Source organism: Hypanus sabinus, chromosome 15 (assembly GCF_030144855.1).
Source record: "Hypanus sabinus isolate sHypSab1 chromosome 15, sHypSab1.hap1, whole genome shotgun sequence".
Lineage (NCBI taxonomy): Eukaryota > Metazoa > Chordata > Chondrichthyes > Myliobatiformes > Dasyatidae > Hypanus > Hypanus sabinus.
Genome location: NC_082720.1, coordinates 6,603,248 through 6,629,349, shown reverse-complemented (window position 1 = coordinate 6,629,349; position 26,102 = coordinate 6,603,248). Strand labels below are relative to the sequence as shown.

At 41.5% G+C, this 26,102-nt stretch overlaps 1 long non-coding RNA gene across 1 annotated transcript in view; it reads left to right on the top strand.

Annotated features, from left to right (window-relative positions):
• Positions 1-24,380, top strand: part of LOC132405285 (uncharacterized) — a 31,123-nt gene extending 6,743 nt beyond the window's left edge. The window contains exons 2-4 of the long non-coding RNA XR_009515795.1: positions 5,489-5,666; positions 8,712-8,825; positions 23,164-24,380. This is a non-coding gene — a long non-coding RNA (uncharacterized LOC132405285). The remainder of the gene's footprint in view (positions 1-5,488; positions 5,667-8,711; positions 8,826-23,163) is intronic.
• The last annotated feature ends 1,722 nt before the right edge of the window (positions 24,381-26,102 follow it).

Below are 26,102 nucleotides of genomic sequence, written 5' to 3'. Positions count from 1 at the left end.
TCACTGCCCATCTGCTCCTGGCTTCCGGCTTCCCTCCTCTCTCCTACTCCAAATCCAACAAAAGGCTCGTTCTGCCTCTTTCCCCATCCTACGAGTTGCTTGTTTTTTGCTCCTTTCGTCCAGGCCCAGAGCTGACCACTACCGCCATGCTGATTTGGCTGGGAAACCTCTGCAGCCGATCTCCACAGGGAACAACCATGCCTGCCATCCCTTGTCTTTGCACTCCTGCACTAAGGGCTGGTACTTCAAGGCCTTTCTCTAGTGGGCCTCTTCCCATCCCTCCTCCCATGGCACTGTCAGCTCAACCAGAATTATTTTCTGGTCTTCAGTTGACCACAATACAATGTCCGGGCGGAGGGTTGTGTGTACCACCTCCGGGAACTGCAGCCTCCTTCCCACATCGACCCTCATCTCCCAGGACCTGGCTGTTAGCGGCAGATTTGGCTTTGGTTGTTTGGTTACGAAAGGCCTAGTTCCCTCTTTGATGAAGGTGATGGCCTTCCTCAAACCTGTGCCAGCCGTCCTCTTCTTGCATCTCTCTTGCTCTAGTGTGTCAGCAAGAACCAGCAGCACCTTATCATGGTGCCACCTATACCATCCTTGAATTAGAGCTGTTTTACACCCGGACAGTGTATGAGCCAGTGCCCACTTTTGACCACAGAGCCTACAGTTCAGGTCCTCTCTCATCCCCCATGTGTACAGATGTAATGGCGAAGGAAAGGTGTCATACATGGATTGCAAGAGGAAGGAAATATGGAAGGGCTTCAGTCTCTGTAACTCTGCCCATGAGATCTTGCGCTTGGGCAGATCCCATTTTGTCCAGGCACCCTGGGATACTTGTTCCACTGCCTTTGACATCTGCTTCTCTTCCTCATGGATCCGTACTTCTGCCTGTACCATGTCTCACCTGTTCCTTATGCTTGCGTTTCCCCACTGCTGGAAGTGAACTGAGCTGAGGCCTTGCCGCTGGACGCAGGGGTTGCCAATGATGCCTCACAGCTTCAGAGAACACACTGCCTGCTCTATTACTGCATTGGCTGTCCTCTTGTGCCCAGATCTGGTTGTAACACCTGCTTGCTTTACCAGGTCGTCATTGCAATCTCTCAAGCTTAATAAGGCTCTGCATTTAGCCACCTTGAATTCCTCCACAACAGATGACAGGGGAAGCTGCAGCTGCCTGGATTAAATATAGAGGCCCCCTGAAGAGAAGCTTGGAGGAACACCTGACCATCTCTGCAGGTGCTTGTTGGTTTTCCTCTCGATGCCCTCTACAACGGTCATGGGGAACTCGTAAAATGTGAAGAGCCAGAGAAGCCTGGGCAGAAGGCCGTATTGGTACAGCCAGGTCTTGAATTTACCGGGAAGTCTGGATTTCTCGATCTTCTTCAGCCATTCGTCTGTCTGCTTCACGGCATTGGTGACATTGGCCCCATCTGTTAATGACGCATTAAACCACTTCCCCAAGCATTTTATCAGGTTATCTTCGATGGAAGGGATGACTTCACCCTGAAATTGGAAGCTAAACTTGCTGGTTACTTTGCTCTTTCTGATCATCATGTGCCTGGACTTCTTGGTCTTGAAGGACATCCTTGCCCAAGTAGTTACATTGTCCAGGGTTGATCATGTCTCGAATAGCCACTGGGATGTAGAAATGGTCAAGTCCTAGGATAGACCCGTAGGTGTTCGTGAGGTCTAACCAGACAACTGTTAGGTCGCCTTTTCTCTGCTTGGCCTCAGGGATCAACTGGATAATCATTGAGGTGTGTTCCAGACGCTCCAAAAAGCCTGGAGTGCTGGCTTTCTGGATGGATGTGTTGAAATAGCAGTTTTGCGTCATGTAAGAAGTCAGCCTTCTTGCAAGCACAGAAAAGAAAATCTTACATTCCACATTCAGGAGAGAAATTGTCCTAAACTGGGCAATTGTGGAAGAATCCTCTTTCTTTGGAATAAAATGTCCCTCTGCCAATTTCTAACTTGATGGAATAGTACCTTTGGCCCAGATCTTTCTCATGACCTTCCACAGTCTCCGAAGAAGGTATGCCACTTGGGCCTGGGGCAACTGATGCTTTAGCTTTCTGGACAATGTCCTGGATTTCCTGCCATGTAGGCTCCTTCACATTCAGCTCAATTGATGGTTTTTCCGGTCTACGCACAGTCCAATTGGTTCCTAGTCCCTGATCCCTCCTGTGTGCCTCCCGCAGGAACTCCTCTAACTTTGGCTTCAAGCTGGATAGTATACTGGGCTGCGAGGAAATGATATGATTTGGCGGTATGAAGCTATATAAGTCAGCTGCACTGTAGCTGACTCGTATCACTTCATACCGCCAAATCATATTGTTTCCTTGCGATCTGGTAGCGCATGCTGGGGACTACTGAAGTAAAGGATAAATGATTGAGGACAAATGGCCTATTTAATGGCTGTGAGATCTGGTGCTAGATGTTGTTCTTTATTCTGCATTCTATTATTGCTTTACCTTGTATGATCCCATGCACTGAGTTCTGAGTTGATCTGTATGAAGCTTTGCACTCTACCTCAGTACAGGCAACAATAATATTCCAATTCAAAGTGGGGGTTTTTTGCGTTTTCATAGACAATAAGCTGATCTGTACCTGTTGTGGGTCTAGTGGTTGAAAGAGAATCTTTGCCACAGTAGAATGGTTTCCAATAATCTCTCACCTGCCATAACTATGCACTACTAGATCAAAGTACAAACTCAGTGTTGCAAATGTAATGATCTCACACAGGTAAATGAGTTGTCCTTTGCAAAGCAGTACAATTGGCTTGACATTTCCAAGCAGCAAAGGCAGTTTTGCAGCACCACTCAATTAAAAATCGAAATGACCTCTCCTGTGGAAGCTATGAGCCTCAGACTGGATTTGTACAATCTTACAGTGATGTAACCATATAGTCCATTCAAATCTCTCTGAAATATTGGAACAAAGATAATTAAAACTGTATTTAAACTTTTTCCCATTTGTTAGTTATCAGGCAGGTAGGATATTTTTGAAGCTACTTTGAATAAGCTGTTGGTGTTAATGTTTTATTGGAACAGATTGATATTAATGGTTCTTCAATGGACAAATATTAATTTTTTTCAATTTTTGCAAAGATTAAATAATACTCTAGGTGTACAAAGTACAAAGATTGTGAATGGTAAATATTTAACAGAAATTCCTTAAGTCAGAAAGAAAACTTGAGGAAAAGATACTATATCAAGTGGAAATTTTAAGGAAAGTAGAGAAGAATCTAACAAGTTAGACAGCATCCACATAAAGGGAAACTGAGCTAGTGTTTCATGTTAGTGACCTTTCATTAGAACAGGATACTTTTAACTCATAACTAATCCCATGAAACAAGCTGAAATGGACAGTTTTCACCAATGCACTCTCAAGGAAATTTTATTTTGGAGACACAGCATGGAATTTGCAACAAAAGACTGGAGCATGTTCTGGTTGTTTCAGTTTCTATAAACAGCCTTCATTAATCTCATTACCTTTCCACGTACCAGATGTCAATGCCACCAATATCAACTTGGCAATCAGCTGATAATCTAATGTCTGTAGATTCTATGAGAGCTATGATTCTATGAGGTTACTCCAGAGACATTTTAAAAGAGATGCTTAAGTGGTGCCTCAAAACTATTCTTGTGATGTTCTGGCCAATATTTGCCCTTCAACCAACATTCCTTCATGTTTATATTCTTTTTAGTGTGATGTGTTAGCAATGAGAAATTGGAATTGTGACCACTTTCTCTCTTTTCTCTAGTCCAGGACATCTGATAGGCCTTGTTTTTGATAGAGCAAAAATGGACTAGCTTAGCACTGAACATTTTTGAGGCATGGCATGTGACTCAGCAACTCATTTCAGTTGGGGAAACTGATAAAATGGCCAGAACATATATGGTGTAGTTGGAGGTAAACTTTTGTGACAAGAAATACATGTACAATTCAATGGTGCAGATAATACACTACACATCTGCAGGCACAAAGAAATACCAAGACATTAACGGTCTAATTTTAAAGTTGCAATACTTTACTCCCAACGTTTTACTTATAACAGTTGTTCCTTTCTGAGTCTTGTGGGACATCGGGCAGCAACCTTGCTGTTTCTGTAGCATTTTGTCTGCTTTTTACAAGGCCAATTTGCTAGCTTGACACTCAAGCCAGCATGGATGGCAAGCATGCAAGGAGTCAGCTGGATTATAACCTCGGACTAGTTGCCTGATAGGCTGGTGCGGATGACAATTGTTTACCAAGTTGTGTGAATTACATTTTAAAAGGAGTGTTTTAACATTGATTGGGTTGTGCATTTTATACTCACGAACTATATATGTATGTGTGTCCTTTTGCCTGAGGTTGTAATACTTATTTCCTGTAATTTTGAGATGGTGTGATCTCCAATCACAGTGTTTCATGCTGGTGGTAAACATTGTGATGTAGTCCCCACTACTAGCATGAGTGACTTTTAGTTTTATTTACAAAGCATGAGAAATTGATAGACAATTTTCATTTGAATTTATGTTTAACATTGGCTATTAGTTGATCTGGAACAGTATAAAGCTTTCATTCCTTGGTGAAGTTAACAAGGATTTATTACAGAACTCTAATAAGTTTGAAATTAGAAAAATCATGATGTTGTGGCGACCCACTTTCTACACAAGTGAACCAGCTCACAAAACGGCGCGTGCGTCGGCAGAGGCCAGCCCCAAAATGGCGCTGGGCCGCCTTCTTCACCAGCAAGGGGAGAAAGCCCACGCGCGGGAAGAGACTTTTATAATGCACCTCTGATGTCATTTCTGCCTGGAGAGGGCAGGAACGGAACTGCGTAAAAGCTAGTGCCGTGAGGTTTGAACAAACTAGTCTCGAGTGCAACTTACAGACTGCGTGTCGTTATTTCTAGCTCTGTGTGTGTGTGTGTGTGTGTGTGTGTGTGTGTGTGTGTAGTACATCGCTACAATGTAAATGTTTTTCTATTAACATACAGGTCACAAAAAGACCAAGAAAGGTAATAGAACAACAATGTGATACGTATTTCATCAAGGACCAGAGAAATTGTAACTATTTCACTCTGTGTGTTTGATTTAGTCTTTATCTTTCCATTCTATAATTGAAATGTACAGAAGTTATATGATAATCAAATCAACCCTAATATTAAATAAGTCAGTGAGATGTGTTTTGACTACAAAATTATTTTTAGCCATATTTAAATGTAAACGTTAGAAATGCTAGTAATTGGTTGAGGTTAACTAACAAATGAATTAGGAAGGTTATAAAAACACATCAATTATATGACAAAGGTGCTAACTGAGTGCTGATTATCAATTTATCACTGAAATTGGTGTCTTGGATGGACTTAATTTCTAACAGATTAATTTGAATCATATTCAGTTGAGAGCTGTCAACTGAAGTTGAACAGCAATTGATTGAACATATTAGTACTTGTGGCTTGACTGAGTAATTTCCTACAACTAATACCACCTTATTACAGGTGTCTCCCACTTTCTGAACGTTTGCTTTACGACATTTCGCTTTTATGAAAGACCTATGCCAGAACCTGTTTTCGCTAACTGAAAGAGGATTTGTGCTTTTACAAAAAAAGACACCCGCTTTAAGCTTGTGTTTACCCCGAGAAAGACTACCATGACCATGAAGCCTTGCACGGGCAGGTATGTGCACATGCGTGTATGTGCCGATTTTTTTTCTCTCTCTCTCTCTCTCTACAAATCGGTTTGGCTCTATCTTCCCGATTCTGGTAAGTGAAACTACACTGTGCATACATTATTTCTACTTTATATAGGCTGTGTATTTATCATATCATTCCTGTTTTTACTATATGTTAATGTTAGGTTTTATGTGCTATTTGGTATGATTTAGTAGGTTATTTTTTTGGGTCTGGGAATGCTCAAGAATTTTTCCCATATAAATTAATGGTAATTGCTTCTTCACTTTACGCCATTTCGGCTTACAAATGGTTTCATAGGAACACTCTAACTTCAGATAGCGGCGGGGGGGGGGGGAACTGTCTTCCTATTGGTTAGTTAAAAGGATTGCTTCTTGCTCTGGGCAGTGGTATCAGAACAATGAATCTCCCTTAAAAGAGCTTTTATTCATTCTTCTTGACACCTGGAAATGGGTTAATCCACTTTATGTGCTGGTAACTTGCATTTCTACTTGCTGACAAATATCACCTGCTTTAGTGATCTTCACATGATGGCCAATGACTGACTGGCAAGATGACTTCTGAAATTCATGATCTTCCTTCTGCTCTCTGTTAGAATTTGTTCTTTGAGATTGTGGTGTCCATCTAGATTTGTTGATTTAATTGTGGATGTGTCTGACATAGCAGGCATTCAATTTTCCTACTGAATGAATTAAGACAATTCATTTTACAACTTCTAGTAATTAACTACACGGGTATAAGATTGAAGTAGACCATAAGATACAGGAGCAGAGCAGATTTGGCCCATTGAATCTGCTCTGCATCATGGCTGATCCATTTCCCTCTCAGTCCCAATCCCCTATGTTCTCACTATAACCCTTCATGCCCTGACTAATCATGAATCTATCAACCTCTGCCTTGAATATACCCAATGACTTGGCCTCCACAGTTGCTCACAGCAACAAATTCCCCAGAGTCACCACTGCCTAGCTAAAGAAACTCCTACTGATTTAAACAAGCAAGAGAAAATCTGCAGATGCTAGAAATCCAAGCAACAGTTGACAATTTGGGCTGAGAGCCTTTATCAGGTCCAAACCTTGACTGTACTCTTTTTTATAGATGCTGCCAGGCCCACTGAATTCCTGCAGTATTTTGTGTGTGTTCCTACTCATCTTTGTTCTAAATGGATATCTCTCTATTCTGAGGCTGTGTCTTCTACTCTTAGACCACCCCTTCCCATTGGAAACATCCTCTCCATATCCACACTCTCAAGGCCTTTCAAAATTCAATAGGTTTCACCCCTCATCTTTCTGAATTCCAGTAAGCACAGGCCCAGAGCCATCAAATGCTTCTCATGTAGTAAGTCTTTCAATCCTGGAATTACTTTTGTGAACCTCCTTTGAACCCCCTTCAATGTTAGCACATTGATAAGGGGCTGGAAATTCTTCACTGTACTCCAGGTGAGGCCTCATCAGTGCCTTATAAAAGCTCAGCATTACGTTTTTGGTTTTGTAGTCTAATCTTCTTGAAATGAATGCTAACATTGCATTTGCTTCCTCACCACTGACTCAACCTGCAAATTAACCTTTGGGGAATCCTGCACAAGGACTCTTTGCACCAGGGAAAGAGAGAGCCTGTGCTATATTGAATACCAGGTGAACAAGTAGTCTTTGGGGTACTGCAAGTCTGTGTCTTTGCTGTTGCTTTGCTCATGCTTGAATGCTTGGTAGTGGGTGCCAATTCTTTTATTTTGCCGGTGGGGGGAAGGGGGCATTGTTGCTTGCTGCCGCTTATGCGTGGGAGGGAGGGGAGCTAGGGGGGACTTTGGGGTTCTAACATTTAACTGTCATACAACACACACAAAATGCCGGTGGAATACAGCAGGCCAGGCAGCATCTATAGGAAGAAGTACAATTGACGTTTCAGGCCGAGACCCTTACATTTAACTGTCATACATTCTTTGGGGGCACTCTTCTGTTTTTGTGGATGGTTACAAAGAAAAAGCATTTCAGGATGTATATTATATACATTTCTCTGACATTAAATGTACTTTTGAAACCTCAAATTTTAAAATTTTCTCTTCTATAGTCTTCGCTTTTATTTCTTTTACCAACATGTGTGACCATACATGACTGGACACTGTATTCCATCTGCCATTTCTTTGCCCATTCTCCTAATCTGACTGTCATTCTGCAGCCTCTGAAAGTTATCTCCCCTTAACTTATTTTTGTATTGTCCACAAATGTGGCCACAGAGTCATCATTTCCGTCATCCAAATCATTGGCATATAATGTAAAAAGCAGTCCCAACACAGACCCCTATAGAACACCATTAGTCACTGACAGTCATCCAGAAAAGCCTCCTTTTATTCCCACTCTTTGCCTCCTGACAATCAGCCAGGGAGTGCTCTGTCCATGCTAGTATCTTTCCTGTGATACCATGGGCTCTTGTTAAGCAGCCTCATGTGTTGCACCTTTTCAAAGGCCTTCTGTAAACCCAAGTACACAACATCCACAGTCTCTCTTTTGTCTATCCTGCTTGTTATTTTTTGAAAGTATTCCAACAGATTTGTCAGCCAAGTATTTCCCTTAAGGAAACCATCCTATGGCCTATTTTGTCATGTGCCTCCACGTACCCCAAAACCGCATTCTTAACAATCAACTCCAACATCTTCCCAGCCACTGAGGTCAGACTAAAGTGCCTTTCATTTCTTTTCTTCTGCCTCTTTCCCCCTTGAGTGGAGTGGCACTTGCAATTTTCCAGTCTTCCAGAACCATGTCAGAATCTATTGATTCTTGAAAGATCTTGATGCAAAATACTTATTCAGTTCGTCTGCCATTTCCTTGACCCCCATTACTACCTCTCCAGTCCAATATCTACTCTCGCCTCTCTTTTCCTCTTTATGTATCTGAAGAAACTTTTGATATGCTCTTTAATATTTTGGCTAGCTTACCTTCATATATTTTCCTTCTTTGTTACTTTTTTAGTTGCCTTCTGTTAGTTTTTAAAAGCATCCCAATCCTCTAACTTCCCACTAATTATTGCTGTACAGGTAGTCCCCGAGTTAGGAACGTCCAACTTACAAACCGAGGAAGGAGAACGCCGCCTGCTCTTTTAAGTCGGATTGTGATGCTGTCTGCCATTTTAAGTCGTTGCCGTTGACACTGTAAGTGTGTAACTTTTGTATTTGGCTTAAATTTTTCTTAGCAAGATTCACCCTGACCACCCCCCCCCCCCCCAACCCTTTCCGGTTGGCTGGTGACGCAGTGAGATCAGCGCTGGGCTCAAGAATGGAGGTTCTCGAGTTTGACCCAGTGACAGACCGCTCTCGAGTGCACTCTCCATCTGTGCCGGGTTGATATTGAGCTCACAACTCGACCTCATAAAAAAAACACTGCCACCTCACTGATGAGTGGTACAAACAGAAATTCAGAGCTTACTACTCTGGATGTCCTGCTTTTCAGCTTTCTACTTACCTCCCTAAAATCTCTCTTCAGGATCACCTTTCCTTTCCTACCCATGCTATTGGTGCCAATATGTACCAAGACTTCTGGCTTCTCACCCTCCCTCTTTAGAATGTCATGGACCCAAACCAATATGTCCCTGACCCTGGCTTCTGTGAGGCAACATACCATCCATGTGTCCCTATTGTGTGCATAGAATCTCACCTCTACTCCTCTAATTATGGAATCTCCTATTGCTACTCCAGGCCTCTTCTCTTCTCTTCTGAGCCACAATGTCAGACTCAGTGCCCGGGAACCAGTCACTGCGCACCCCCCACCCCCGATGGTATCCAAAATAATTACTTATTACTGAGGGGTACTCTGTACTGGCTGCCTACTTCCTTTTCTCTTCCCAATAGTCACCCAGTTACCTAAGTCCTGCAGCTTAGGAGAGACTACCTCCCTGTAGCTTCTATCTACCACTTCCTCTGTTTACCATATGAGCTGAAGGTAATTGAGCCGCAGCTCCAGTTCCTTAACATATTCGCAGAGGAGTTGTAGCTCGGTGCATATGGAGGCTGGAGGTCTCCCAGAATTCCCATATCTCACATGAAAAACACAACAGAGTAACTGGAACCATTTTCACTGCACTTACGAGGAATGAAGAACACGAAGTTTACCTCATCAAAGCCTCTCTACTACTGGCCCACTCACACACTGGCCTCTAAGACTTGTTGTAGTATAATATAGTAGACCAGATAAGACGTTCTTTCTCTCATGAGAGGTAGATATACCAGGTAAAGCCTATTCAAAGAGTCAAAGTAAAAGACCAAGAAGCTTGGCAAATTATCCTGTTTATCATCTCTCCTTTGGAGAGATGGGAGTGCCTGTAAAGTTTATCTTTGATCCTATATTTTAAATAATGTTATGATTCTGATGGCATAACTAAAGTTATATCTTCTGGTTTGTTAGTAAGCTATTTGACAAGTAATTTAAAGGCCTAGACAGAAGATCCTTCTGGTTGATTTAAATATAATTATATAAATCCAGATGTAAAGGTTTACTCTCAGTAAAGATATCGTAAACCTTTGCAATCTCATAAAACCCTTCTAGTTCATATACATTTTGGAAATTAATCAGTTATCCTTATTCAATCTGGCCTATATGCTACTCTATATGATCTTAATATCCTCTAACTGAAATGCCTGAGTGAATTACCTCCATACAAAGATAACAAATTTAACTCTCGAATTGCCAATTTAACTCTCGAATACATCAAAGACTGCTTTGTGATTGTTTATAATGCAACTGTTTGCAGAGATGAATTTTAACATTTTTTTCCAAGCTTCTGCCTCACTTAATTCAATCACTGAACAATCATGTCAAAGATATTGCAATATGATGCTACTGCATTGGACTATACAAATGTTATTCAACTTGCCTTTGGTAATTGTACCCATCACAAACTGCTATTATTACCTCTTTATAATCAAATTTCAACCTTTTGAGATGCTTTGAAGTTTTCTGTGATCCCAGGGTCAGAGCGTGGGATTCATGGAATGCATCTGTGATAGTTTTCCTGAGCAGCATGTTAGTGGACAAATAAGGGAAAATGATTTCCAAGATGTGATCCTGGGCAATGAGACATGTAAAATTAATGATCTGATAATTAGATATCCTGTTGGAAAAAGTGATTACAGTATGATGTTCTTGTACAAATGAATTGTGCAATAGTTTGATCTATAATCAGTGTATTAGGCCTTAACGATGGACAATACAAGGGTGTGAGGGAGGAGGTGGCCAAGTTAGACTGGAAATATAGGCTATCTGGTGGGGCAGTTGAGGAACAGTGGAAAACTTTTCATAGACATATTTTCAGTGCTCAATAAAAGTATATTCCAGTTAAAAGTGAAGACAGTAAGGGCACAAGAGCCAGTCTTGGATAATTGAGGAAATAAAAGGTGTCAACCTAAAAGTTCATGCATACAAAGTTGTCAAGAGTAGCGAGAAACAAGAAGATTGGGTAAATCTTAAAAGCAACAAAGAACCACTAAGTAAACAATAAGAAAAGGGAAGGTAGATTATGAAAGTAAGTTAACAGAAAATATAAAAATGAATAGAAAAAGATTTTGATTTGTTATGATTTGTATAAAGTGGAAAAAGATGCCTGAAGGGAATGTTGTCCCTTGGAAGATGAGAATGGGAAATTAACATTGGGTAATTTTGAATAACTATTCTGCATTGGTCTTCACTGTGGATGAAATGTCTTAACACACCACAGAGAGATGTTTTGGATGTGATGGCAGGTGAGGATTTCGACACAATAGCTGTTACTAAAGAGGTTGTGATAAGCAAACTGATGGGCCTAAATGTAGATGAGTCCTCTGGTCCTGATGGGAAGAATACCAGAGTACTGAATGAAATCAATACAGTTATAGCACATGTGTTTATGGTAATTTACTAAAATTCTCCGGACTTGGGGCAGGACCTGGCAGATTAGAAGATAGCGAGTGTCATGCCTCTTTTAATTTTTAAAAAGATGTAGGCAAAAAGTAGGTAGATATAGGCCTGTTATCTTAATATTTGTAGTCAGGAAAATGCTTGAAGCTATTGTTAAAGAAGAATTTGTGAGATACCTGGATAGACATGATTCAGTCAGGCAGGCACAGCATGGGTCCTGTTTGACAAACTTACTGGAGTTCTTTGAGGATATAAAGGGAGGATGAGAGGATGAAGACAGGGCCCTGGTGAAGGACTTTGTCAAATGATGCAAGCTAATCATCTGCAGCTCAATATCAGTAAGACAAAGGAAATGGTGATGGATTTGAGGAAGACTAAGCCTGCATTGCTCCCTGTTTCTATTCATGGTGAGGTCGTGGATGTGGTAAGTACTTACCTTGGGGGTGCACCTGGGTGACAGACTTGAGTGGAGCACCAACGCAGTGGCTATGTACAAGAAGGGCCAGAGTCACCTCCACTTCCTGAAGATACTGGGGTCCTTTGGAGTATGCAGGCCTCTCCTTTTCATGTTCTACCAGTCTGTTGTTGCCAGTACAATTTTTTTTATATATGCGGTGTCGTGTTGGAGTAATGGCAACAGGCTCAATAAACTGATTAGAAAGGCTGGCTCTGTTATAGGAGTCAAACTGGACACACTACAGGCTTTGGTAGAACAAAGTACCCTACAGGAAAACCTAGCAATTCTGGACAATGTTTCTCACCATCTGCATGCCATCTCCTCTGTTCAGCCAAGCACTTTCAGTCTAAGACAACTGTGCAGCTCCAAATAGTGCTACACAAGGTCATTTTTACCCTCTGCCATTAGGCTCTATAATGAGTCAACCTATAGCTGCAGAAATGATGTCCCTCTCCTGTTAAGACTGAGGTAACTATTTTTTTTTTACTCATTCTTGCTTCTCTTCTAATATTTGTATATCTGTGTGCTTGTAATTCTACTATGACACTGTAATTTCCTTTGGGATGAATGAAGTATCTATCTGTTGAGCACAGTGAACAGAGGGGAAACAAATGGATACTTGGATTTCCAGAGGGCATTCAATAAAGTGCTGCCTAAATGTCTTAGTTGTAATAGAAGAATGCGTTAAGTTGGGAGTAATGTGTTAACGTGGTGAGGACTGGGACTGTGAGTTGGGAAATAGAAGGTAGAGAGTAGGAAAAATGGTTGTTTCTCCAGCTAGCCATCAGCAGTGAGCAGAGTGATGTAGGGGTTGGTTCTGGACCTGCAACTGTTCATGATGTACATTAGCAACTTGGAAAAGGGAAATGAGTGTAGCATATCTAAGTTGCTGATGACATGCAAATTGTGCAGAGGATGTGGAGAGCCAGCAGAGAAATTTGGATAGATCAAATGAGTGGACAATTGTCCAGCAGATGGAGTGAAATTTTTTTTTAAATATGAAGTCGTCCACTTTTGAAGTAGCAATAGAAAATCAGATTAATATTTAAATAGTGGGAGATTGCAGCATGCTGTTGGGACTTGGGAGTACTTGTGCATGAATGGCAAAAGGTTGGTTTGCGAGTACAACAGGTTATCAAGAAGGCAATGGAATGTTGGCTTTCATTGCTAGAGGGATTGAATTTAAGATTAGGGTGGTTATGCTGCAATTGGAGTACTCCATGCAGTTCTGGCCCCTTTACTTGGGGAAAGACATAATGGCTTTGGAGGCAGTGCAAAGGAGATTCACCAGGTTGATTCCAGAGATGATGGGGTTAGTTTGTGAGGAAATAGAGTCATCTGGGACTCTTATTGACTGGAATTTAGAAAGAATGAGAGAGGATCATAGAAACTTAGAAAATTATGAAAAGGATAGATAAGATAGAGCCAGGAATATTGTTTCCACTGGTCAGTGAAACTAAAACGGAAACAGTTTCAAGATTCAGGATGGAGACATAGAGAAACTGCTTTTCCCAGAGAGTAGTTGATTTCTGGAATTCTCTGCCAAGGGAACCAGTAGAGACTACTTCATTAAACATGTACAGGGCACAATTTGCTAGATAACAGAAATTGAGGGATAGGGGGGAAAGACAGATAAGTGGAGCTGAATCCATAACCAGATCAACCATGATCTTACTGAATGGCAGAGCAGAGCAGGCTGAATGGGCTTGATGGACAACTCTGCTCCTACTTCATGAGGTTCTTATTAGGTTCTTGATTTTCCTGGCCAGAAAACCTACAAATTAAGAATTTCACCTTTTGAAACCTGCTTCATTGCATAAAGTATTTTTTCCTGATGTACTATGTACAGTTGCAAGAAAAAGTTTGTGAACCCTTTGCAGTTACCTGGTTTTCTTCATTAATTACTCATAAAATGTGGTCTGATCATCATCTAAGTCACAGTAATAGACAGAAAACTAATAACGCATAGAAAATTGTACTTCTTGTCAATACTGAGTACCACATTTATGTGAACCTCCTGGGTATTGTCTTTTACAAAAGCTATTTGGAATCAGGTGCTCCAATCAGAGATGAGATTGGAGGTTTAGGTTGTAGAGGTGCCCTGCCCTATATATAAAAAAGGCACATAAAGTTAGGTTTTTCTTTGTGCCTGTTCTTCTCAAGAAAGATCTGTTTATATGCACCATGCCTTGATCAAAGCAATTTTCGGAGGATCTTAGAAAAAGAATTGTTTGAGATGCATGAGGCTACAAAAGCATTTCTAAAGACAATAGACAGTAGGTGCAGGAGTGGGCCATTCGCCCTTCTAGCCAGCACCACCATTCACTGTGATCATGGCTGATCATACACAATCAGTACCCCGTTCCTGCCCTCTCCCCATATCCCTTGACCCCGCTATCTGTAAGAGCTCTATCTAACTCTCTCTTGAAAGCATCCAGAGACTTGACCTTCACTGCCTTCTGGGGCAGAGTATTCCACATATCCACCACTCTCTGGGTGAAAATGTTTTTCTGCATCTCTGTTCTAAATGGCCTACCCCTTATTCTTAAACTGTGGCCTCTAGTTCTGGACTCACCCAACAGCGGGAACATGCTTCCTGCCTCCAGCATGTCCAATCCCTTAATATATGTTTCAATCAGATCCCCTCTCATCCTTCTAAATTCCAGTGTATTCAAGCCCAGTTGCTCCAATCTTTCAACATATGACAGTCCCGCCGTTCCGGGAATTAATCTTGTGAACCTATGCTGCACTCCCTCAATAGCAAGAATGTCCTTCCTCAAATTTGGAGACCAAAACTGCACACAATACTCCAGGTGGGGTCTCACCAAGGCCCTGTACACCTGCAGAAGGACCTCTTTACTCCTATACTCAATTCCTCTTGTTATAAAGACCTGAGTGTTCATCAGTCCACAGTAAGAAATTGCCTACAAGTGGAGGAAATTCAGAAGAAGAACTTTGCAACATGCAATGCTGAAAGAGGTGAAAAAGAACCCTCAAGTAAAAACCTACAGAAAAACACTGAACAAAAATAGTATTAATGGAAGGACACCATGGAGGAAACAAACCATTGTTCTCCAAAAAACATTGCGGCACATCTCAAGTTTGCAGAAGACCATCTGGATGTTCCACAGTGCTTCTGGGACAATGTTCTGTGGATACATGAAACAAAAGTTGAACGTTTTGCAGACGTGCACACTGCTATGTTTGGAGGAAAAAGGGCACTGCACACCAACACCAAAACCTCATTCCAAATCTGAAGCATGGTGGAAGGAGCATCATGGTTTGGGGCTGCTTTGCTGCCTCAGCACTTGGGCAGCATGCAATTGTTGAGGGAACAATGATTCAAAATTGTATCAAGACATTTAACAAGAGAATGTCAGGATCCATCACTTGAAGCTTGATAGAAATTGGATGATGCAGCAAGACAATAACCTGCAATGGCTAACTTTGAGGGGATGCGAAGGGATTTAGAGAGAGTGGATTGGGTCAAGTTGTTTTATGGGAAGGATGTAATAGAGAAATGGAGGTCATTTAAGGGTGAAATTTATGTTAAAGGTTTGAGAGCACCATGGTTTTCAAGGGATATTAGAAATTTGGTTCAGAAAAAGAGGGATGTCTACAATAGATATAGGCAGCATGGAGTAAAGGAATTGCTCGAGGAATATAAAGAATGTAAAAGGAATCTTAAGAAAGAGATTAGAAAAGCTAAAAGAAGATACGAGGTTGGTTTGGCAAATAAGGTGAAAGTAAATCCGAAAGGTTTCTACAGTTATATTAAAAGCAAGAGGATAGTGAGGGATAAAATTGGCCCCTTAGAGAATCAGAGTGGTCAGCTATGTGTGGAAGCGAAGGAGATGGGAGAGATTTTGAATGATTTCTTCTCTTCGGTATTCACTAAGGAGAAGGATATTCAATTGTCTAAGGTGTGGGAAACAAGTAAGGAAGTTATGGAACCTATGACAATTAAAGAGGTGGAGGTACTGGCGCTTTTAAGAAATTTAAAAGTGGATAAATCTCCGGGTCCTGACAGGATATTCCCCAGGACCTTGAGGGAAGTTTGTGTAGAAATAGTAGGAGCTCTGACGGAGATCTTTAGTATGTCATTAGAAACGGGGATTGTGCCGGAGGATTGGCGTATTGCTCATGTGGTTCCATTGTTTAAAAAGGGTTCTAGAAGGAAGCCTAGCAATTATAGACCTGTCAGTTTGACATCAGTGGTGGGTAAATTAATGGAAAGTATTCTTAGAGATAGTATTTATAATTATCTGGATAGACGGGATCTGATTAGAAGTAGCCAGCATGGATTTGTGCGTGGAAGGTCATGTTTGACAAACCTTATTGAATTTTTTGAAGAAGTTACGAGGAATGTTGACGAGGGTAAGGCAGTGGATGTAGTCTATATGGACTTCAGCAAAGCCTTTGACAAAGTTCCACATGGAAGGTTAGTTAAGAAGGTTCAGTCGTTAGGTATTAATGCTGGAGTAATAAAATGGATTCAACAGTGGCTAGATGGGAGATGCCAGAGAGTAGTGGTGGATAATTGTTTATCGGGATGGAGGCCGGTGACTAGCGGGGTGCCTCAGGGATCTGTTTTGGGCCCAATGTTGTTTGTAATATACATAAATGATCTGGATGATGGGGTGGTAAATTGGATTAGTAAGTATGCCGATGATACTAAGGTAGGAGGTGTTGTGGATAATGAGGTGGATTTTCAAAGCTTGCAGGGAGATTTATGCCGGTTAGAAGAATGGGCTGAACGTTGGCAGTTGGAGTTTAATGCTGAGAAGTGTGAGGTTCTACATTTTGGCAGGAATAATCCAAATAGAACATACAGAGTAAATGGTAGGGCATTGAGGAATACAGAGGAACAGAGAGATCTAGGAATAACTGTGCATAGTTCCCTGAAAGTGGAGTCTCATGTAGATAGGGTGGTGAAGAGGGCTTTTGGAACGCTGGCCTTTATAAATCAAAGCATTGAATACAGAAGTTGGGATGTAATGCTAAAGTTGTACAAGGCATTGGTAAGGCCAAATTTGGAATATTGTGTGCAGTTCTGGTCACCGAATTATAGGAAAGATATCAATAAATTAGAGAGAGTGCAGAGACGATTTACTAGGATGTTACCTGGGTTTCAGCAATTAAGTTACAGAGAAAGGTTGAACAAGTTAGGTCTCTATTCATTGGAGCGTAGAAGGTTGAGGGGGGATTTGATCGAGGTATTTAAAATTTTGAGAGGGATAGATAGAGTTGACGTGAACAGGCTGTTTCCATTGAGAGTAGGGGAGATTCAAACTAGAGGACATGATTTGAGAGTTAGGGGGCAGAAGTTTAAGGGAAACACGAGGGGGTATTTCTTTACTCAAAGAGTGATAGCTGTGTGGAATGAGCTTCCTGTAGAAGTAGCAGAGGCCAGTTCAGTTGTGTCATTTAAGGTAAAATTGGATAGGTATATGGACAGGAAAGGAGTGGAGGGTTATGGGCTGAGTGCGGGTAGGTGGGACTAGGTGAGATTAAGGGTTCGGCACGGACTAGGAGGGCCAAGATGGCCTGTTTCCACGCTGTGATTGTTATATGGTCATATGGAGTAAATCAACAACAATGGTTTTAAAAAAAATATTGTGTTTTAGAATGGCCGAGTCAGAGTCCAAACATAACTCAATTGAAATGTTGTGGTATGACCTGAAGAGGGCTGTTCATGCAAAGTATCTCAGAAATATTGAACTGAAATAGTTTTGTATGGAGGAATGATCTAAAATTCCTCCTTACCATTGTGCAAGTCTGATCAGCAGCTACAGGAAACGTTTGGAGGAGGTTATTGCTGCTAAAGGAGGTTCTACCAGGGCTGGAATGGCTAGCACGAGAGGGCACAGTTTTAAGGTCCTTGGAAGTAGGTACAGAGGAGATGTCAGGGGTAAGTTTTTTTTTACACAGAGCGTGGTGGAGGGGGATATGATAGGGTCTTTTAAGAGACTCCTGGATAGGTACGTGGAGCTTAAAAAAATAGAGTGCTATGGGTAACCCTAGGTAATTTCTAAAGTACATGTTTGACACAGCTTTGTGGGCTGACAGGCCTGTATTGTGCTGTAGGTTTTCTATGTTTCTATTAAATACATGGGTTCACATACTTAGAAATGTTTTAAGATGGCGCTACTGAAGACGTGACAATTACATGTGATCTCCAAAACAAAAGAATTTGATTAAAAACATTCTTAATAACAATTGTTTTGAAGTAAATGTGGTAAACTTTAACCACAAGCAATGAAGAGGCAAGTGAGGGCAAAGCGAACTCGGCACACTTGGAGCCGTACAGGTTGGAGTGGATGATTCAGAGGGGAGAAGATGGGACGGAGGAGTTCTGATGCCCGTACAATTTAATCAGGTGTGAGGGTGAATCATTTAAAGCATTGAGCTGATTTAGTGAGTCAAGTACAGCTGCTTCAGCAGCAAAATCCTGGTCTGAAGCAAATCACCAGGCCCAGAGCGATTCGTTGCGTTAAGGCCTGAGTCATAATGTGAGGTACAATACATTGTTTGGAGAATTGAAATGTCATTGCAGAAAAACAAGAGGTTTTTTAAATTGTTCATTTATGGAATGTGGGTGTCACCAGCAAGCCAGCTTTTATTGCCCATCCCTAGTTGCCCTTGAGAAGGTGGTGATGAACTGCCTCCTTGAACCGCTGCAATCCCTGGGGTGTAGGTACACCCACAGTGCTGTCAGGGAGGGAATTCCATGATTTTGACCCAGCGGCAATGAAGGAACGGTGATATATTTTGAAGTCAGGATGGTGAGTGTTCCCAGGTATCTGCTATTCTCGTTATTCTAGATGTAGTGGTTATGGGTCTGGAAGGAGACTGCTGCCTTAGGAACTTTGTTGTTGCAGTGCAGCTTGCAGATAATACACACTGTTGCAACTACTCATCGATGGTGGAGGGAATGGATGCTTGTGGAAAGGGTGCCAATCAAGTGGGCTGCCTTGTAATGGATGGTGTCAAGCTTCTTGAGTGTTGATGGAGTTGCACTCATCCAAGCGAGTGGCCAGTATTCCATTACACTCCTAACCTGAGCCTTGTAGATGGTGGACAGGCTTTGGTGAGTTACATGCCGCAGGATTCCTAGCCTTTGACCGGCTCTGGTAGCCACAGTGTATATATATAGCTCGACCAGTTCAGTTTCCTGTCAATGGTAGCCCCCAGGATGTTGATAGTAGGGGATTCAGTGATGGTGATGCCACTGAATGTCAAGGGACAATGGTTAGAGCCTCTCTTGTTGGAGATGGTCATTGCCTGGCACTCGTGTGGCTCAAATGTTGCTTGTCACTTGTCAGCCCAAGCCTGGATATTGTCCAGGTCCTGCTGCATTTGGGTCTGAGCTGCTTCACTATCTGAGGAGTCACAAATTGTGCAGAACATTGTGCAGTCATCCCCACTTCTGACGGAAGGAAGGTCATTGATGAAGCAGCTGAAGATGGTTGGTCCTAAGACACTTCCGTAAGGAACGCCTGCAGTGATGTCCTGAGGATGGGATGATTGACCTCCAACTATCACAAACATTTTCCATTGTGTCAGGTATGTTTCCCACCAGCAGAGTGTTTTTCCCTCAATTCCCATTGACTCCATTTTAGCTAGGACACCTTGATACCATATTCTGTCAAATGTCATATTCTGTCGAGGGCTATCATTCTCACCTCACCTCTCGTATTTAGCTCTTTGGTCCATGTTTAGACCAAGGAGGTGACGAGGTCAGGAGCTGAGTGGCCTTGATGGAACCCAAACTGGGCATCCGTAAGCGGGTTATTGCTGAGTAGGTGCTGCATGATAGTACTGTTGATGACCCCTTCCATTACTTTGCTGATCATTGAGAGTAGGCTGATAGGCTGGTAATTGGCTAGGTTGGACTTGGCCTGTTTCTTGTGTATAGGACATACCTGGGCAATTTTCCACATTGCTGGGTAGATGTCGGTGTTGTTGCTGTACTAGAACAGCTTGATTATAGTGGGATAGCAAGTTCTGAAGCACAAGTCTTCAGGATTTTGTCTGGGCCCATAGCCATTTTTTGATGTCACGTGGAGTGAATTGGATTGGTTGCATACTGACATCTGAGATGCTGGGGACTTCTGCGGGAGGCCGAGCTGGATCTTCAGCACTTCTGGCTGAAGATTGTTGCAAATGCCTCAGCCTTATCTTTTGCACACATGTGCTGGGCTCCTCTATCATTGAGTATGGGGATATTTGTGGAGCCTCCTCCTCCAGTGAATTGTTTGATTGTTCACCACCATTCATGGCTGGATGTGGCAGGAATACAGAGCCATGTGGGACCACTTAGCTCTGTCTATTACTTGCTATTTATGGTGTTTGGCATACAAGTAGTCCTGTATTGTGACATTACCAGGGTGACGTCTCATATTGAGGTATGCCTAATGTTGATCTCAGCATGCCCTTCTCCACTCCACTGAACCATGGTTGAGGCCCTGGCCTGGCAGTCATGTTAGAGTGGGGGATATGCCAAGCCATGAGGTTACAGATTGTAGTTGAGTACAATTCTGCTGCTATTGATGGCCCATGGTGCCTCATAGATACCCAGTCTTGGGCTGCTAGATCTGATTGAAGTCTATCCCATTTAGTACAGTGGTAGTGCCACACAATGCTGTGGAGGGTTTCTTCAATGTGGAGATTGGATTTAGTTTCCACAATACTGTGCAGTGGTTACTTCTCCCAATGCTGTCATGGACAGGTTGGTGAAATTGAGGTCAAGTGTGTTTTTCCCTCATTTTGATTCCTTCACCGCATTCTGTAGTTCTAGCCTAGTTGCTATGTCCAGTAGGACCTGACCAGCTCTGTATGGTGGTACTACTGAGCCACTCTTGGTGATGTACATTGAAGTCCCCCACCCAGAGTACATTCTGTGCCCTTGCCATCCACAATGCCTCCTCCAATTGCTGCTCAACATGGAGAAGTATTGAGTCATCAGTGGAGGGAGGACAGTATGTGGTAATCAGCAGAAGGTTTCCTTGCCCTTGTTTAACCTGGTGCTATGAGCCTTTATGAGGTCCAGAATCATTTGACGAGAGTTGCCAGGGCAACTACCTCCCTGCTCTATACCACTGTGCCATCACCTCTGCTAGGCTTGTCCTGCCGGTGAGATGGTACATATCCAGCATTGGTGATGGTGAAGTCTGGAATGTTAACTGTAATGTATGATTCTGTCAGTACAACTGTGTCAGGCTGTTGCTTGAGCTAGTCTGTGAGACAGCTCTCCCAACTTTGGCACAAGTCCCCAGATGTTAGTAAGGAGGAGAGTTGGGCAAGGTTGGATCGCTGTAAGCACCAACCTGATTAGGAGGGGTTGAGAATGGCTTCTCCAGCAGCGAAATCTAGGCCTGGAGCGATTTGTCATGGCAGGGCCCAATACTTAGTGTGAAGTTCAGATGATTTAAACATCAGCCCAGATTGTCTGGGTATCCTCTGTCCGTGACGCTAAGGCTGAGAGACTGCCCCTGGCTGCTGTGCTTCGTGTCTGTGAACAATGCACCGAATATAAGGAGCTGAATACCGAGTCTTTGGGCCCACTCTGAGCTGCTCCAGGGATTTGGATCTCAGGACTCAATTTGGTTCGAAATGCTTTTGTTGCTTACTTCTATTGTTTGCATTATTTGTTTTGAATTTTTTTTCTCTTTCTTTGTGGGTGCCGGGGGTTGGTTTTATTATTTTAATTGGGTTCTTTCAGGTTCCTTGCTTTGCAACTGGCTGTTAAGTATCAAATCTCAAGGTTGTATAATTTGTACATTCTTTGATAATAACTGCACTTTGAATCTTTATCCAGCCTGGACTGTAAATAATTAAACAATGTGTTTAATAAAGACATGAAAAGTACAATTGTTTGTGTGTTATTAGTTTAGGCAGAGCATGTTTGTCTATTATTGTGACTTGGATGATCAGACCACATTTTATGGGGAATTAATGCAGAAAATCAGGTAATTACAAAGGGTTTACAAACTTTTTCTTGTAATTGTATGTTTGTGGAAGCCCCAGGACTGGTACAAGTGTCTTTTGTATTTTGGGTCATTCTAGAGAACAGAAACTATAAATGCTGAAAGGTTTGGGCCCGAAACATCGACTGTACTTTTTTCCTTAGATGCTGCCTGGCCTGCTGAGTTCCTCCAGCATTTTGTGTGTGTTGCTGCAATAAATGTCTTTTATGTGAAAAAGAGTCTAGTGCTTTCTTGGTGTATATAACGAATAAATGCTTCTCAGGTTTCCAGCTGCATACAAGTATCAATTTTAACCGATGCTTTGATGAAGTACTCTGCCATCTTCATCAGGGATGATGCATGGGCACGTCTAGTACAGTATACGTCTAGTATACCCTAGTTGTCTGCCCCTCCTAACTGGTTATTCCTCATCCAATCATGATTCTGTTGCTCCACCTTGTTTACAATTGAATTCCAGTTCTCACTTAGAGCGAGACCTTCATATTTGTTAAAATTCTTTTTCTCTTGTTTTATTTCAATGACTTCCTTCACCAGATGGTGTCAAAAGCCATTGATGCAGTACAGTAGTTTAGTGCTATCGAGGTCAGTGCTATGGCTATTATGAATGCAATGTTCTGCTGCCGCCGAATTCTCCAGGTAATCCAAACGGATACACCTCTTGCTCTCTGTGATATGGATTTTCACCATGCATCCTATCTGGCTGTTATACATGGGAAATCCTGTAACTGCCAGCCATGCTGTGAACCACCTGGAAAAGGGAAGCCTGTACCCAGCTGGAGCCCAAGAAGAGTTTATTTGTTTTCTATGTGATTACATTGTCTGACCTTCTTAACACATCTGCACTAAAATATTTACATTTTCTAAGATTAATTTATTTTTAATCAATTTTCTCCTGTGGAGGAATATGTGGACAGAAATATCCACAATTTAACAAGATGCTGAGCTTAGAAATTCAGTTATTAATGAAACCTGATGAATGGAAAACAAAACTTTATTAAAGAACTTGTCAATCGTGAATCACTTTGCAGTCATTGAGATTTTATGAACTGTGATTATTGAAATGGAGGCAAATGTGATAACCAGTATGTGCTTAGCAAGTCCTCCAAATGATTAATGCAACAAATAACAAAATGTTCTATTTTTTCTGTTTTGTAGGCTGAGAAATGTTGCTGTGACATCAGGAGGATGGTTCTTTTATCCTTTGAATATCCCTTCCATAGGATATGAAATCTGGACTGTTGGTTTACCATCTTATCTCTGACAATGAATCACATTTTTAATATGGCTTCAGCTCAGATAAAGTGTCCATGTTCCTGAAAAGGGATCCATGTTCTCAAACGACTAACATGGTGGTTGGACTGAACAAATTGTGACATATTAATCACATAGTTTTCACAAATGTGTTTTAGGACATGATGATTTGTATTGGTGGTGCTGTTGTAAGAACAAAGGAAACCTTTTGGCTGCTTGTTCCTGCTTTGTTGTTAATTCATATCAGGACTAATCTTTGACCTCAGCATCACTTTGCTGTACTAAGTTATATATCCCTCTACTTCCTTTATTATTGAAAAGAACTATCAAACACTAACCAGGAGGAAGTATGCAGATGCTAGAAATCCAGACCAATACACTTGGCAGGTTGGATAGCATCAATGGAAATTAATATGTAGTTTTACGTTTGGGCAAGGTTCTTCTTCAGGACTGAGAAGTAAGGGGGACGATGCCAGAATAGAAAGGTAGGGCAAGAGGAATGAGGAAGCCGATAAGCGATCCCAGGTGGGTGGGAAAATCAAGGTTGGAGTGGAAGGAATATAATAGGAGAGTGGACCACAGGAGAAAGGGAAGGAGGAGGAATTAATAGACGGGTAAGAAGTATAAAGTCAGAGTGGTGAATAGATCAGTGGTGGGGGGGGGGGAAGAAGAAGTTTTAATTACTGGAAGGAGAAATTAATATTTATGCCATCAGATTGGAGGCTGTCCAGCTGGAAAATAGGGTATTCTGCACCCTGAGGATAGAATTCCAAAGATACACTACCGTCTGGGTGAAGGCATATCTAGTCATCTCTGTTGTTTATGACTAGCCTCTTATTTTGACTCCCTCTTTCTTGGTTCAAGACGTCCCAGTCTGATGAAAATCATTCTGCATATCAGTTTTGAGTATTTGAATGGAATCTCTTTACTCCAAAGTGTAGGTCTAGTTCATCTTTTGGAATAATCAATGGCATTGCAGAAATAATTTTGTTTAACATTTTTTGTGCTCCTTCTGTTTTCTCCAATGCTGAATGTTCCCTCAAGACACTTGTGTAAGGTTCTGCTAAGACATTGATTCCTGTACTCAAATACTTTTGCAATAAAAGCTAACGTACCAATTATGTACTGTATTTGCCTTCCTAATTGCTTGGCGTGCCAACATGTTAACTTTAAGTGATTTATGTGCAAGGAAACCCAACTTGCTCTGAACATGAGCACCATGTAGTTCCTCATTATTTAAAAAAAACTGTTCATTTATTCTTTTACTGAGTTCGATAACTTTACATATGTCAGAAAAGATTTCATCTGCCATATGTAATTTGAAAGCTCTTGGAATTCTCTAACAACATAGGTTTGTAACTGCCCAGTGTTTTTCTCATCCTGAGATGATTCATTTACCCAGGATTCACCTACGATTTGACCTGCAGTTCAAGATTCCATCCATGAACTGAGCTATTCCAACTGCTTTTATCTCCATTGCCTCATTTGTTTCTGGGTCCATCTGCTTTTCTGGAGCTCATGCATGCACATTGGTAATCAAGCCAGCTCCTGTCTCTGGCCTTGGTCAGTTTTTAGCTTGTTCTGTCATTCATTATACTTTTTGCACTGTTTACAGGACTTGATATTCAACAAGTACAGGTAACCAGCCTTTTTCAATTTGTCTCCAGTTCTGTTGAGAGGTCATCAATCTCTTATTTTAAATTATTTTTTCTGTCTCTGATGCTGCCTGATCTGAGTTTTTATTTAGCATTCTTTTCTTTTTGTCCTGATAGATTCTTCAGTTCAGTATTTCAAGATCATACCTCTTAGGGTCATTATTATAAATTCAAATAATAATTCATCATGAACAGCTAATCCTATTCTATTTATAATGTCTCTGCCAATTGACTTACTTTTCTAATATAAAATTCCTCTTAATAACCTCCTGTCAGTCATGTGATGATATTATTCTGGGGAGATGATATCACAATCTCATAGTTTTCAGTTTATGTTGCCCCAGTGCAAGCAACCAAAAACACTAGGATGCCACCCTAATGTAAAAATCAGTAGTGACGAGCACCAGATATCAAGAAGAACATTGTGTGGCTTTTACATTTGAAGGGAACAATCTGTGCATAAAACTAACAAAAGCAGCAAGTTTGCATAGTTCATTTCTAACATGTTTGAGTGTTGGGAAATTCAGCTTCCTGAGTAAAATTTTCAACGATCTGTAGAAACAATTTTGAAGTGGTGAGTTTCAACTCAGTGCCAGAAAGACAGTAATGTCATTTCTGGGCAACCTTAACATGTTGCAGAGGAATGGCATCACAGTGACCATTGTGAAGTCATATTTAAAAGACCAGCATGATCTCTAGATGGGTGAAAGGGAAACCTGAAAATAGGAAGGCAGAGATTATCTTTTTTTTTATCCCGTGCTGAGATTGTTGATCCCTGCTGTGTTGCACTTTTGTCTTCTGTGATCTTGGATTTGGAATTAGAGTTGCACCTGATTGTGATTCACTTTTGCTTCCCCTTATGGAACATTATCTGGTTAACCTGAATACTTCAGAACCTTAACATTCTGCGAGGGCTTGAGCTGAACTAGTGCTTGTCCCATCCCATCATATAATGTTTATCACATGACCATCTCTACCACTACCATTTACATCTACTATCCTTTGTCACAATCAGACATAATAGATAATAAACCCAGTAACATAACCACATCTTCTATTTCATGCAATGTTTTTGTTTAACATGGTGACACTCAAAAGATAGATCTGGGAAAACTTGATATGAAGCCATGTTAGATATATATTTGAATTGGTGACCAAGAGGATGTGAAAGGATTGGATTGTCAGGTT